The sequence below is a fragment of the Rutilus rutilus genome (assembly GCF_951802725.1).
Source record: "Rutilus rutilus genome assembly, chromosome: 16".
Taxonomy (NCBI): Eukaryota; Metazoa; Chordata; class Actinopteri; order Cypriniformes; family Leuciscidae; genus Rutilus; species Rutilus rutilus.
Window position 1 is genome coordinate 11,185,589 of NC_140224.1, and position 14,974 is coordinate 11,200,562.

Sequence of the window (14,974 nt, forward strand, 5' to 3'; positions counted from 1 at the left end):
GATGCATGAATATCTCTAGAGACACACAATAGCTGAAGCGATTGCCACAGTCAAATCCTTTGGAGGATTACATGCTTTTCACTCTGACAGACACCAGCTGAGATCCGACATTACTTATCACATTCCCCAGAGCTTATACCCACAGCATGGGAAGCTGAGAGAACACAATTTTTTCCCTGATGCCTATCCGCATCATTAAGTGACTGGTGGCACAGGACCCGTTGCGAGGATCAGTAACTCTTATAAGGACTGATTAAAATCACCCTTGGACTTTTGATAGTCCCTCTACTCCCAGCCATCTTGTGTGTCAGCGGAAATATTACACTTCTGGTGTAGGTTCATTCACTTCCTCTCATCCGTCACTAATTACTGGAGAGAGATTTTAGGTATGATAAGAAACTAGATTTTCTAAACAAATTTTATTTGCCTGTCCATACCTTGCCATGCCTATGTTGTTTCCAAGGTGTTCTCTGCATTTGTAAGCACATTGCCATACTGTTACCAAAATGTTCTAGGTGATTGCTAGATAATTGAACTGACCCAAGTCAAAAGGGCAAGTTGCAGTACAGTTGGTTGGGTATTCAAAAATTATATTTTGGTCTTTTTCATACATCTTTTTTTTTTTTTTTTTACCAGGTTAAAAGTCTGATTGCATAGAATGTACAGTAAATAAACACATAAAATCATAACAGATTCATAAATTCTGCAACATCGTTGATTGTCACAAAACAGCAGTTGCGGCTTGATTCACCTGAGAGTTTGGAAGAAAAGCTCAAATCAAAGAAACAGACCTGTGAAAATAGCCTACCATAAAAGTAGTAAATACAACTTGTGAATTTTATGCAAGTATAGTTGTGTATGCACGTACATTTCAAACATGGCACTCAAATCATGTAACACCAAGATGCCATCAAACATAATGACTGATTCTCACACAGCTTTTGACCAACCATGAACCAAAGCATTTGAAGGTTTTGAAAATAAATACAACCACGCATGATAGCAGTAATAAATTAACTACCCTAAGGAAACTAGCTGTTATAATGCTCTATTATAGTTAATTTCTGTCATGTATGATGTTAATGAAGACCTCAACAACATAACATACTTGAACTTTATTGGCTGTTTGAGAAATGCTTTTATTTCCAAGACAAATCTCACATGCCTTTTTCACTAAAGTTGTTTTTCCTCATGATCCTTAGTTTGTATTCTTTCAGCCTTATCACAGAAAATAAAAAGTTTGTCTTGGCTGCTGTAAAAAAAAAAAAAAAAAAAAACATGCTAGCAGGTTAACATATTTTCCCCAGTGTCGAGTGCTGTGTCTCCTGGGTAAATTTGAAAGTTTCCTCTTTATGTTTTATAAGTGATCATATTGTCTATCTAGTTATTTTAGCATAAGCTGTTAACTGCAACAGCAGATTCACTTTCCCCTGGACAAACAGCCCTCAAGTGTGCATGAAATAAACACACACAGCTCTAGAATATCTGCAGATGCAAAGTACATTGATATTTATGAAATAAACAATGAATATTATGGCAGATCAAATGAATCTCCCAGAAATCAATTGAACGGGCTGCAACTCTAAACTCTGCAACAGACATCAATATACTAAGTATAGTGAAAACACCAATTTTTTTTTTTAGCAGGGAAACAAATTCGGCAGTTTAAGACATTAACTTGTAAGCACACAAGATACTTCTCTTTAAATACAAACTTTACTGGAAAAAGAAGGTACTTGCTGGGGCTAATTCAGATAGGGCTGATGTGGAACTCATGGATAAACCCATTTAGGGTCCATACTATTGTGCCTTCTAGCAATTTATGCAATTTCTTAGACCGGATCTGAATGAACGATCAATCATTAGTTTAACCCTCACATCGAGTTTTCAAAGAGTCTGTTAAACTTAATGCACTAGTTCAGCTAGAATTGTGAGGTATTACTTGTGTTTCTTGGGTTATGTCTTTGAATGGGGATTTCCTTCTGTTGCATCATTCTCTGAAAGGCGTTTCCCAGGTTTGTTGATTTGCCGGCAGTCTGGATGCCTGGAGTGACGTCTTGGAAAGCCAATCAGTGTGGATAAGTAGATTCAGAGTCTCCAAAGTGGATTGAAGTTTGAGGCGGGAAAATATTAGAGCCCATCAGGTATTGCCTTAGCTGCAAAACTAAACTTGTAAAATTAGACTCTCTACAGAAAAGAGAAGAAACTAACCCTCTGATGGTCTTCGGGGTCTTTTTGACCCGCAAATGACTTTTGCTGATTTTTTTAAAAATGTTCTCTTTGTCCAAATGGCATGAAACTTTGTACGGCTCTCAACCCTTTCTAGATCTACAATAAATAAGAAAACAAATTGTAATGATATCTGTTTTTATGTTAGCGTGAAAAAAAAAAAGTGACTTCTGTGGTCTTCGGGGGCTCCAGAGACCCCAGACAATAACATGTAATTTTGTAACAGAATAATCTTTTTTTTTTACAAATGTAATTTTACTCTGTTTATTAATGTTTTTACTCCACATTTGTGCAGTTTTTGGAGGATTTATGGTATTATTATTTTTTTATATGTTTTAATACAAAACAGTTTATACAGTTTTTGTAAAATGTAAAATTCACTTTATAAAAGACCCAAATTTCTAAATTTCATTTATGGGGATAACATGGGTAATTTGACATGGTTTAGTGTAAAATTTTTGCCCATATTTTGGAAAATGTAGTTTTAAAAGTAAAAAATTATCATTTTAGCCACTAGATGGCTATAGAGCCCCATTATTTGCCCATATTTGCTATTTGACTAACTGAAAGATTAGCCTAGAAATCTAGACGCACCCTAGCGGCAGCAAAATGTATTTTGCAGCCAGGGCAGTCTAGCAACTCTCCATAGACTTTCGAGCTGCAAAAACCTAAATTGGGTCAGGCCAATCACGTCGCGCATAGAGTATGCGGGGCGGGCTTAACATATGACGACAGAGTTGCGACGGTTCCCTGGCTGCTACCATAGACAGTATATAAACTGGACACAGCGACCCCATTGGATTCAACGGAGACAAGTGAAGGCAAATAGAAGCTCGTACTTCCTGATGGTCGAGCGTACTGCGCAGACTCAAACTGAGCTTGACGACGTAGATGTGACGTGAGCAAACCGTCTGTCTTCTAGTGGCTGTGTCAAGCGAAATCTGAATCATTCCCTTCCGAAACTCGCAGAGACGGAGAGTGTGAGTAGGAGCTGTCCATGAGATAGCAGCAGGAGAAACTTTTGCTAAGTATTCTGATTAATTACTTTGTCATTTTGCCTCCACATCCCCCCGATTGCCCGCGAGCTTCTCCTCCTGTCCATACGGTAATTCTCTACTGTGCGACAGAGAGTCGCGTGGGTATGACGCAATCGTTAGCCTACTTTTACAAAAACTGCTTCTACGGGGCCATAACGTAACATACAAGGTAATGGAGCCTTTTATACATTTTCGTGTTTCTTTAGAAATAAATAATGGACAAATGGAGTCTTCAAACGCTTCAGATGTGAAGATATTCGCTGTCAAAGTGACGTCAAAATGAATGGGAGTCAATGGGATGCTAACAGCAGGTGATGGTCCGCTAGCCAATGGCGGCGCCCGGGGGTACCTTCAAACTAATATGGAACGCTTACCCACTGGCTGCTACTTGAAAACAAAGAATGACGGCTGCTCATCGGCTTTGGCCGCGACTCTGGAGGACTTGGAGTTAAGTTTTTCTTTGAGAAAAGAGCAAAGAACTTTTAAGTCATTCTTAAAAAAAGGAAGATGTGTTCGTAGTTTTGCCGGCCAGATATGGCAAAAGTTGAATCTATCAATTAGCTCCGCTGGTGGGAAATGCTCTGGTTGGTTGAAGCGCTGTCCTATTGCGTGCAGAGGGAATTTGAAAGACAACCGTTTATCCCGCCCCTCGGATTGAGCGTGTCTATGGTGAGTTACCAGACCAAACATCTTGATGTAGGTCTGGCTTGCCAGGCTACTGAAAGATATCTTTTCACAAGTTTTTCCAGTTGGATTCATATCTAAATATTATGAAATCACAATTCTAACAATAAAAATGACTTTTTTGTCAAAGTTTTAAAAAATGTGTAGCCTACTGAAAAAAAACTGAGAAAAAAATTAAATCTCTTGAATGAGAAATCCATCATTAAAATCAGAAGAAAAAAACAGCAGAACACAGACAGACATAAAAACAGTGCTAAAAACATTCACAATGTAAAATTAGCAAATAAATTTGGTTACACTGACACATCGACAATGTGAACACACATACACAGAGAGAGAGAGAGAGAGAGAGAGAGAGAGAGAGAGAGAGAGAGAGAGGGAGAGAGAAAGAGACAAAAGTTACTGCTTTATTTGCTCATTTGTTATGCTGTTCAATTCATTGCATTTTGATGTTCATGTCATGTATTTGTACTCAATATATAATAACTGTTAGTAACTGAACGTTTTCCAAAATATGGGCAAAAAATTTACACTAAACCATGTACAATTATTCATGCTATCCCTATAAATGCAATTTAGAAATGTGGGTCTTTTATAAAGTGAATTTTACACTTTTAAAAAGCTGTTTTTGTATAAAAATAAATGTTTAAAGGTGCTGTATGTAACTTTTCTACTAAAATGAATCCTTTTTTTATTGCCTGTGTGTGAAGGGGTTGTAATCTCACATTAAAATGATCCACTTTGCGGGTTTTGCTATTACATTTACCTCGGAAAGCAAGTATTCTTATTTTTATGTGAAGGTGCCGGGTCGGATTTACCGCGAAATCCAGTGACGTGACCTGCACGCGCTCCCGAGCCTCTCGCCTCATCTACTGACTTTGCACTCAACAGCGATGACACTGCAACTTATGACATGGACTTATGACTTATGCAACTTGTCTTATGACATGTCTGATAACACTAAGAAACGACCTGCTCCCAGCACAACAGAGACTTCAACACAAACTCCACATTGATAAAAAAAAAAAAAAAAAAAGTTTTTTCAGCTGAAGCTCATAAGGCCAGACGTGAATCGGGTGAAAAAACATGGCTCAACATCGGCAGGGCATTTGAATCATGGAGAAACCTTATCTACAAACCTAGAATGTACATTTCCTGAAGAAAATGTGAAGTGGTGCTTGCAGTGGCAAAATTCGGCACGGTTGATAGTAGGGCTGCACGATTAACCTTTATCGCATCGATATTGAGGTTTTAACTCCCGCAATAACCTAACCTTAGGAGTCTGAGGTTTTTTCCCCCGCCTCTGACATTTGAGTGACAAACCTATTAGCCAATCAAAATGGTCGAATCTCGCGTTCCTGGCTTGCTGGCCAATTAGAAATGGCAATGGAAAGTTACAAGGTTGTATGCAGTGCACCGGCTTTCTGGCAGCAGCAAAGCAGCTAACACACAACGTGTACCTCGAAAAAGCTTGTAACTGCGCAGAAATGGCCGAAGGCACTTCTTCGGTGACGGGAGAGGAAGCGGGGGAGCACTTGTACTTCAGCTGTTTGGACTTATTTTGGATTCGCGAAGAACGACGTGGAGCAAAAGAGTGCTAAAATATGAGTAATGTAGATGAACTGCTGCGCTTGTGAGTGACAGGGCGCATGTTTAACTGAAAGAACGAGCAGAGAGAGAGAGAGAGCCGGTCGCGCGCGCGCATTCTCTCTCTCTCTTCGGAGCCAGGCGAAAGTGTAAAACAGACTTCACCGTCTCCAAACTAAGCGCTGTCTTGTTCTCTCTCCCTCGCACATATTAATCAAAATAAATCGACACGGTGGTAAAAGGTCGGAAGACCAAAGTTTCATGTGGATCATTCGGAGATTTTTTTTCCTGAATTATCGCTGGGTGTGAATTGTGCAAAATAAATTGAACTGAAAAGCGTTCCGGACATTTAACTGACAAAAAAAAAAAAAACTCTTTAATTAAACGAAAAAATATCCAGTGATGAAATGTTTTCTGTGTTGACAGAAATCTTGGATGTCCATGTCCTAACTGCTGGGATAAACACACAACGCGCATGACACGTCCAATTCGCGAACTAATGACTCCTTTGAACCGATTCATTTTAATGAATGGTTAAAACAACTGATATTTCCAACAGTGAACTCAGGAGACGTCTGAATTGGTGGATAACTAATCAGTAACACTTTACAATAAGGTTATATTTATTACATAAATTACATAAAAAGTACAGTTTGCTTACTCAAGCTTTAAAATAAATAAAACCAAAAAAATCGAAAATCGCACCGCAATCGCAATATTTGTCAGAAAAACCACAATTAGGTTTTTTCTCAAAATCGTGCAGCCCTAGTTGATAGGGTTCCATACTTATCATGGCACGAGCATGGAGCATTAGTTCAACGTCAAGCTGATAAAAGTAGCCTATTATTGTAACGTTGCAGTGGGAGTTTACGGTACCTTAGTTTCCAGCATGTTGTGTGATGCTTTCTCCGGTGTGTTCAGTCTGAACTGAAGGTACCCACAGTGCTCGCTAATTCGAGCACGCGCAAGAGCACGCGCTTGTAAACTTATTGGTTGCAATCTGAAACATCACCGCTAGAGGTCGCTGAAAACTACATACAGCACCTTTAATTTATTTATATAAATTTAAAATATTAAATCCTCCAAAAACTGCACGAATGTGGAGTAAAAACATTAAGAGTAAAATTACATTTGTAAAAAAAAAAAAAAAAACGATTATACTGTTACAGAATTACATCTCTGGAGACCCCAAAGAACACGAGTGTGGACATAAATGAAGACCATCAGAGGGCTAAAGGAAAAAGGAAAAAAAAAAGGAAAAATATTGAGGCTAGACTGGTTAGGTGGCTTGTTTCTTTGTGACTTGACTAGACCTAAGATTTGTTTGTGTCAAAAGTTTTTAAATTCTGCTGGTTGACCAACCCCTAAAGGGGTTCTGACCAATTAGACATTTGGTGCGTCCCAATTCGCATACTATCCGTCCTAAATAGCATTCGAAAATAGAATTAGTACGTCCCAAATCGTAGTATGTTAAAATGAGTGTTCCAAAGATACCCGGATGGTCTACTATTTCCGGTCAGAATCCGAAGTGCAGATCGATGCACACTCTAACGACTAATATTGCCCACAACCCATCGCGCGTTGGACGAGGATTTGGTTAGAACTACAAACACGAGTGAAAAGTGTTAAAAAAACTACAGACATGGAGGACGTTTATATAAAGGGGTGTGAGTGATTAATTATCAGTATCTAACCTGACGAAAATGTATTTATTCAATGTTGTCTATATTATATTGCATCTGCAGATGCATTGTGAACTTTTGTAAAGATACGTTTAGCCATTAACTTTTAAATGCATCATTATATTCATATTGCAAGCACATGACGAGAGTCTCCGCATGAAAGACCCACGACTGGTAGATAAACGTGCAAATACATTTCTCTCTGAAACGGTAGGAAATTAAATTAGATTGAATGGAGGATTTTAACTCTGACAAGATGATTGACAGGGCAGTTTGCGGTGACAGGATGCACGCGACAGATCTGTCCGTTAAGTAGTATGTCCCAAAGCTACTCTTTTGCTACACACTCAAAAGTATGTACTTTTTCTTCACAAAAAGAGTACATACTTTTAGGGCGTAGTATAAGTAGGCGAATTGGGACGCAGCAATTGTCTTTATTTCGGGGCATAACTATGTTTTCCTTCCTTCACATCAATCACCGTGGCTGTGTTCGGAATGGCACACTAACTTTTTGCTTACTGCCCAGTACACAGTACATACTGCCTACTGTCTAATAGTGTGTGAAATAGTATACAATATGCAACAAATAATGTTTCATAGTATGCTACAGTGTTGTCACATGACAAACATTGAACATTAATCCAGTATTACTGTTCAGATTGTTACCGTACAAATAAATGTGCTAACCATTCTTTTTTATGTGGAAACCTGAGTGAAAATGTCCTACCTTTCAACTGTCCTCAACAACAATCTTTATCCAAGCCAATATCAGTGCTCCTTAAAATTTGTGGCCATGAACTACTTCGAATGCACTTGGTGCGTAGATCATAAACCATTAGGCCTGTCCCAAATGGCACCCTAAGCACTCGCAGTCTTCTTACGAGTCCGCAATTTCGTGACATAACGCCACTTTGAGTGTTTTGTCTGCTGCGGAGCTCACATCAGTACGGATTTGGCAAAAGTGAACATCGACAGCGCATATCAACCGCAAAGGGGGCGCTCGCGAGCACCCTTCTGAAACCTAAAATGACAAATGGGACACCCTACGGTCTCATGGACTTAACGGACAAGTGCACACGGCAGCCATTGTAAGGTTTTTCTGTTGTGTTGTGGCTTGTTTCTGTTGTGTTGTTTAAATTTCGTTGTGTTGTGCACTACTGGGCCACCGTACGCATAGTAATTATAGTGTTCCAGTATGCATGTCGGGAAATCAAGATGGACACATCCAGGGAAACCTTTGTTGTGTTTGCTCTTTCGGAAAACAAATGTTTTTTGCACAGACAATGCCGAAGTATCCAACACAATCTCTTAGTAATTTTAACTATTTTACGTTTGCTGGTGGCTAATTCATACAATCTCATTCATACGTTTTCATACGATTTGTTTAAACCCCACTGAGGGTTAGGGGTGGTCCTTTATAATGAGATTAGTTTGAAAGTCATACGTTTTTTAATTAATGCGAAATCGCCACCTTGTAAAATACTTGCGTTTTCCCATGAGATCGGGTTGAAGTAGCATGTGCACAGATAGTGTTTGTATAGTACAGTGTGCACGACTGAGTTTATAGATACAGACAGAAGTGCTAATAAACAATATATTCAGGGGTGCACATAACTGGTGTGCATACTTGATAATAAATAAATGATGCACAGCAGAAAACGTGGAGGGAAGCGCTTTTGAGTACCAACATTTGTGGGGATGTTGTTAACTTACTGGAGTAGGACTTTTCTCCATCTCTGATAAGATAGCAATCATAATGATAAGTGTGTTCATTAATTATTAGGGGTGCAACAGATCGCAGTTGATCCGTGATCTGTATAGACCAGGCCCCACGGTATGGCATGCATGTGATTCGCGGATTAACTTTTAAAGTTTAACTGTCATAGCGTGAAAGTTTATCATTTCGATGTGCTTTGTCTTGCCAATTTACACATTCAAACGATTTTAAGTGAAGTTCCCAAACGTAATTTCAGGAGGAGTGAACCCATCTAATATTTAAATTAACTGCCGGAACAAATAAGTAGCCGCTCACCTTACTCTGGCATCAGCTGTTTTGGCATACGTCCACCTCCCCAACTCCACCAACATAATTTGTACTCATCATCCAAGCATTAGTAGTCACACTGGGGGACCGTATATCTAAGCTATATCTATGAAGCTGTTTCCTCGAGCCCCTCCACTGCAGACAGCAAGCCAAATACGCTTAACCTTATAAGCTTAAAGTCCCCCGTGGTGAAAACTCTGGGTTTTCTGTTTCAGAATGGGAGGTATGTCAAACCTGAGAAAGCAGAGTAAGTCAAGCCCGTTTCTGAAAGAGAGGTAACTTATACTCAGAGTCAGTTACCATGGTAACTTACTCTGTGAACCTAACCTGGGGTGCGTTTCCCGAAAGCATCGTTGGCCAACTATGGTCGCAAGTTCCGTCGTTACCAATAGAGTTCAATGGACATTGCGATGAACTTGCGACCATAGTTGGCCAACGATGCTTTCGGGAAACTCACCCCTGGTCGGGAGCAGGTTTTCTTCGGTAAACCCAGAGTTTCTTTCTGTTTTTCATTGCTGTTTTTTTTATAAGATGAAGTCTATATAACTCCTTAACTGGCAACTGAAAATACAGTAGTAGATTAGAGTTACATAATGTAGTTCTAAACAAATTTTACAGAATTAAACTGTGGCATTTACTGAAAATCACTGAACTGTGTTCATCTGTGCAACAGAAGTTGATGGACCCTCCTCCTGCTGTTCTTCCACACTCTGGGGGCGGGGGGAGAGATAAGAATACCCGTTTATACTTAGATTTAAACTTAGATTCTATAGGCTACTCCACATAAAAATTTGAAAAAATCTGAATGTGTAGATTGTTTCATGTGTAGACACATAATATTAACATTACCTCTGTAGGCCTCTCTGTGGCAGCAGAAACTCTTTATCCCCATCGTCCTGTGAAGATGAGCATTTGGTTGAGTACACTTTATAACACTATTTGTCATAATTTCTGGTGTATTGAGTAGGTTAAGCCTGGTTCACACGGGACGATTTTAAAATTGTCAGCCGATTTTCCAAACCTGAGAGACCCCACACACGGCGATAAAAAAATCACGGGTCTAACGGTTTTGGTCGTACAGTGTGTGGTGCGCAGCCACACGGCAAAATCAACACATCACACACGAACCGATTTGACTCCCGAGCATTCCCAGGTCAGACGGGAAATCTCGCAAAATCCCTCGAGATCAAACGTGACTTCAGAGTAAAACAATCATGGCGGACGAAGAGGATGCAGTGGCGATAGTTTGTAGTTTGTTTTTAACCGAAAAAAAACGTTATCAAAAGAAAAGGCGATGATCTCCGACGTCCACCGGACTTTCTGGTGCGCCATGCCGCCGGCTGTTTTGATTTTGTTTCCCGGTGCTTCCTCGCCGCCTCGTCACCTCGCTTTCTGATTGGCTAAACGCCACAGTCCACAGGCTGCCTGCTCGTTTGTCCCCGGGGGACACCACACACGAGGAGAAATCGGGCCAAATAAATCCAACATGTTGGATATCCCCGATTTGAGATCGGAGCGGTCCCGACGTCCTTCCGAGCAGACGAGAGCAGTCTTAACACACCACACACGGCAGGAATATCTGATCAGATTATTTTACGATAATCGGAGCATCCCTAAGATTGTCGGAAGGGGTGAATCAGGGCTAAAATCTAAAATTATCCTGCCGTGTGAACCAGGCTTTACTTACAACTGCCTGGGGTTCTGTTGGGACAGGAGGCTCCAAAAGACAGATATTACCATTAGAATCTGTTGGGACCAACAAAAACCCCAACCCAAAGTAAAATAAATGGAAATATCAAAAATAGCCTATATAAAAAATAACACATGTAAACCTCTTACATTTTATGAAGGCCCTTGGATCCTCGGGAGTGACTGGCTCTGAAGTCCCTCCAGGAATTCCCTCAGCCAAAAATGCTGCTGCACTGCTAGACACTGGATGCTATTTAGTTATTTAATATGTCAAATGTTTGTAAAGTCAGGTAGCCTACACCCATGATATGCTCAAGCCTTACCTAATTGAATTATGTTTTTATATTTAATTTTCAGCTGCTGCCGTGTTCTTATTACACCTACATGAAAATTAAAATTAGGTTGAATAACATACTGTTCTTCCAGTTTCACCTCTGATATTATAATAGTTGGGTAAGTTACTCTAAAATATTTATTAATTACTAACTACAAATGACATCTTCAACAGTGTAATTAGATTAATGTAATAATGACTATCTTTAGAAAGTATTGGTCTACTTATTACCAGACATGGGGACTTGTGACTTGGTGACTTGGACTCGAGTCGCTATTTTTATGACTTGTGACTTGACTTGACAAAAAATAAAATACTTGAGACTTGACTCGGACTTGGAAGTTAAAGACTCGGGACTTGACTTGACTTGAGACACGATGACTTGAATGACTTGAGTGTTAATCACATAATTTTTTCAGTTTGAATATAAAATAGCCTATATAAATTATTTTAAAAAATAAAGTTGATTACCCAGCTGGAGCGCAGGCTGAGAATAGCGTTGTCATGACTGGATCACTACACTATCATCAGTCGCGCCCTCTCGTAACTTCCACACCACGCCCACTTAGATCAGATATCACATCAACATGTCAGCCGGAGGGGTACTCCCAGCAAACACATTTACGTTGTGGCAACGTCTCTGGCACGTTGCATTTCTGCTATGGCAACGTCGCTGTCTACGTGCTCGCAACATTGTAACAATGTAGAATTGTAAGACGTGACAGGGCTGTAGCAAAGTCCTTTTAGGCAAGTCGTGCCACTCGGCCGCCATCTTGGCAACGCCTCCGGGCAGCTATTTCGGACTAACAAGACCAGGCTCCTATCTAAATGAATGGGCAGAGAGTCAGAACTGCACTTTAACTGGTCACCGGGACATAAAAACTGCATGTATAGAAACAGCAGTAAAATATGATAAAAATCGCTGAAAAAGTTTGATGACTTTGCCCCAAAATAAGGTTTAAAATGCCTTTTTCCCCACAGGTTATACTTTACTACGCATGCGCAAGAGTTTACGACACCAACTTCATTTACGTCTCTATCCAGAATGCCGGTGTTGTGCAATAATCAATGTCAATATTGTTCTCCATTATTTAAATATAAGCAGGTTTGCACTTTATCAGTAATAACAATGTATTGTATAGATAAGTTGTTTTAACTATTCATTTACATGAATCGGTTCAAAAGAGTCATTAGTTCGCGAATTGGACGTGTCATACGGTTTTGTGATTATCCCAGCAGTTAGGACATGGACATCCCACAAGGTTAGTGTCAACACAGAAAACATTACATCACTGGATAGGTTTTTTCGTTTATTTAGAGAGTAATTTTATGTCAGCTGAATGTGCGGAATGCATTTCAGAGAAGATAAGGCAACGTATTTTAGCACAAATCACACCCAGCGGTAATTCAGGAAAAAAAAAATCTCAGAATGCTTCACATGAAACTTCGGTCTTCCGACCTTTTACCATAATGTTGTTTTATTTTGATTAATACGCGTGCGGGAGAGAGAGCAAGACAGCGCTTAATTTGGAGACGGTGAAGTCTTGTTTACACTTTTGCCTGGCTCTGAGAGAGAGAGAGAGAGAGAGAGAGAGAGAGAGAGAGAGAGAGAGAGAGAGAGAGAGAGAGAGAGAGAGAGAGAGAGAGAGAGAGAGAGAGAGAGAGAGAGAGAGAGAGAGAGAGAGAGCGCGCGCGACCGGGGCGCTCTCTCTCTCTCCGCTGTCGCAAAACCTCAACTGTGCGCATGCGCCAGTGGAACCAGACGATAGGCTTAAATGTTTCCTGGCTTGACTTTTAAAAGCAGATGATTGGCTTACCAGCGGGAGGGGCGGGACATGTGCACACAACCGCCATCTTTGCCGTTACGGGTTTTCCTTATCTAGTTGTATTGAGGATTGAGGAAGTGGCATGTCTCATAATAAATAGTCTCTGGCTGTAGCAACGTTATTGCGCGACATTCAGCAACTGAGAGACGACGTTCTGACAATATTTTTATATGGTGTATTTTGTTAGATAATTATATACTTTTTATCGTTTATTGTTTATCTATATTATTTAATGGGGCTATCAACACCTGCAAGCTGTAGCCTACATTTTAAAGAGTAAAAATGACAGAAGGTTTCGTTAATTCAACTTTATTAAAATTTCATATAATCAAATTGCACTTCCAAAAGTCATACATTTGTGAAAAAAAAAAAAAGAAATAAACGAATACACATTTATTTTTAAGTATAATAAATAAAACATGAAAAGCAAAGGCAGATCAGAACATTTAATGAGCAAAACCGGGTCTGTATGGCGGACAGTAGCCGAGCAGGTGTCACCGGGGAAACATCCACAAATCCAGAGGAGCAAAGAAACGAATGAGACTAAATAGCGGAAAAATCAAACGAAAAACTAAACAATGCGAGCGATGCTTCATTAATCACATTAGAAATTAAAGCTGTAGGTTGTGTTTGATAGCTGAGGTAGGACCTAAACGCAATACTCACGAATCCTTGCTCGATGATGAATGAGAACACAATGAGCCCAACAGGTGGTTGGAATTTAAAAGGCTGATTTTCCCGCTTCAGGGCAGTGACGAGTACATTATGTAGTCCAGTGGTAGTCCAGACACCCTAGGCACAACCTTAAAGCCCATGTTGCAGGTTTTTAAAAAAAAAAAATTATTAATATAACCTTGTATGAAAATACCATATGAAAAGTAAATGCAGGATTAAAAATTGTTTTGCAAGACATAAGGGCACAAATTTAATAGAAAACGTGACCGTTTCCTTGACCGTGTTGAAAAAGCGCTTTTTTTCACCATCGCGTCATATGACGTCACATGAGGTAGTCGTTTGGCTCTGCGTTCGCGCTCAGTGCAGAGATAGGTTGGTAGTCAGTTGGAGCGGTCATGATTCAGTGTGTTTTCTGTGCTTATTGTATTTCAATTAATCATCGTCGTGGTAAATGATTGTGAATTATGGCCTGTCAGGACATGGAGTCCACAGGTTTCCGAATAATTTTTATTTATTTTTATTTATTTTTTATATATTTTCATTCTTAGAATTTGTATTACTATGTTCTTGTTGTATTTGTATTTGTATATGTGCACTGGAAGCTTCAGTACCAAGAAAAATTCCTTGTGGGTGCAAGCACACTTGGCAATAAAGCTCTTTCTGATTCTGATTCTGATTCTGATAAGAAAAAGGACGGTGCAATCTTCCGTGCCAGTGTGCGTTTTGTGCCGGGTAAGAGACGGGACTTCACTTCTGCTTCTGCTTTGAAAAACGCGGTAGTGTGTAGCGTTCACTATAGACCGAATGATTATAATCCCGGCGATATGTGCACACTGTCCCAGCTCCTTCATCGGGTCGCCCGGTGATGACGGTCCGCCATCAGCATGTGGTTCGGCCGCCAGCGGGAAACATGACGCTCACGGATCCGTCAGAGATCACTTATTGTACATCTGTTTTACAAAATGTGCCTTGTCTTAATTTAATTCATTAACATATCCTACATAAACTTGTAATGTAATGCATTTATGTGTTTGTTATTAGTCTGCAGCCGACACTATTATTATTATTATTATTAATATAAATATAATATTATATATTATGTTCTATAATTCATTTTCAATCTGTACAAACCGACTTTAATGTTTGTGTTGGCTGTTTCTACATATAAAGTTTTTATACAGTAAGAC